At 36.6% G+C, this 1478-nt stretch overlaps 1 pseudogene; it reads right to left on the reverse strand.

Moving 5' to 3' along the window:
- Nucleotides 1-261: 261 nt before the first annotated feature.
- On the reverse strand, nt 262-1186 carry LOC100618981 (olfactory receptor 5AC1-like; annotated as a pseudogene).
- Between the last annotated feature and the right edge of the window lie 292 nt (nt 1187-1478).

Here is a 1478-nt window from a genome sequence, read left to right on the forward strand (position 1 = left end):
AACTCTAAAGTCTTCTCCCTTCAAAAGCCATTTTTGGTTTAATTTAAATATTTTATTTCTTCCAGATGCATTGTGGAATACAGGGAGCCTATTTTCCACATGGCACAATAACTATATACTGTGGAGAGATATTTTCAGTGGGCACTTATTAATCATTTTGGACACTGAGAATTGTCTCAGGCATAGCCAAGTCTCTTCTGAAAGATCTGAAGATTTCGTTAAATAAAACAAGAATAATTTACCAACTTCACTTGAGAAATTTTATTTTTTTATTACTGTTCTCAAGGCAGCAAGAACTTCTTTCTTTCTCAGGCTGTAGATAAATGGGTTTAATAGAGGAATTATGATTGTGTAAAACAAGGAGTTCATTATGTCCTGATCCTTGGCACAACCAGATCCAGGAAACACATACATTATTAAAAGAGTGACATGGAATAAAGAGACAGAGAGCAGATGTTCACTACAGGTAGAGAAGGCCTTTCTCCTGCCATTTTCAGACTTAATTCTCAGAATGGCAAAAAAGACATATGTGTATGAGACTAAGATTGTCATCACAATAAAAGATTGTATGGAGAGAGCAAAAATGAAAAGTACTATTGCATTAAGGGATGGGTCAATACAGGAAATCTTAAACAATGGTAAAATTTTACGGAAGAAATGGTGTATTATATTTGTTCTACAGAAGGTTAATCTAAATAACAAACCCACATGTATCATGACATGAAGAAATCCAAGGGTATATGAAGCAATCACCAGTTGGCTGCAGAGTCTATTAGACATCCTTACTGAATATAATAGAGGTTTGCATATGTCTGCATAAAGATCATATGCCATCACTGCCAAAAGGAAGCATTTTGTTGTTGAAGTGACACCAAAAAAGTAAAATTGGGCCAGGCATTCTAAAATGGATATAGATGTATCTTGGGATAAGAAGTTCATGAGCATCTTGGGGGTCACCAAAGAGGAAGACTATGCATCTGCAAAAGCTGAACTACTCAGGAGTATGTACATGAGTTTGTGAAGGTAAGAGTTTATCCAAACAAGCACAACCAGACCAATATTCCCCACCATGGTTGTGAGATAGATCACTAAAAATATGGGGAACAGTAGGGAGCTGAATTTCTGGACGATCTGTAAGGCCAGTGAGAACAAACTCCTTCACCAGTGTTATATTCTCCTCCATCATGATTCCATTGTGGATGCTGTAAAATGGAGATTTGAACCCTAGTCTTCAATCCCCAGATGTCCTTGGTATTTCTGAGAATTCCCTAAAATCTCACCTGAGTTTCCACCTGAGTGAGATCACAATGAAAATTTAACTGACTGTCTGCCTCACATGCATTCTCTCTTCCATTGCAGTGATATAGTAGTTAAACTAAGCACGGTCATTATGAATGGGCTAATCAGCCCTAAGCACGTGGTTTTTCTATTTTGTATTTTCTTTATTTTTAATTCTAACAATCCTTCATGAACCTCAT

Source organism: Monodelphis domestica, chromosome 8 (genome assembly GCF_027887165.1).
Source record: "Monodelphis domestica isolate mMonDom1 chromosome 8, mMonDom1.pri, whole genome shotgun sequence".
Classification (NCBI taxonomy): domain Eukaryota; kingdom Metazoa; phylum Chordata; class Mammalia; order Didelphimorphia; family Didelphidae; genus Monodelphis; species Monodelphis domestica.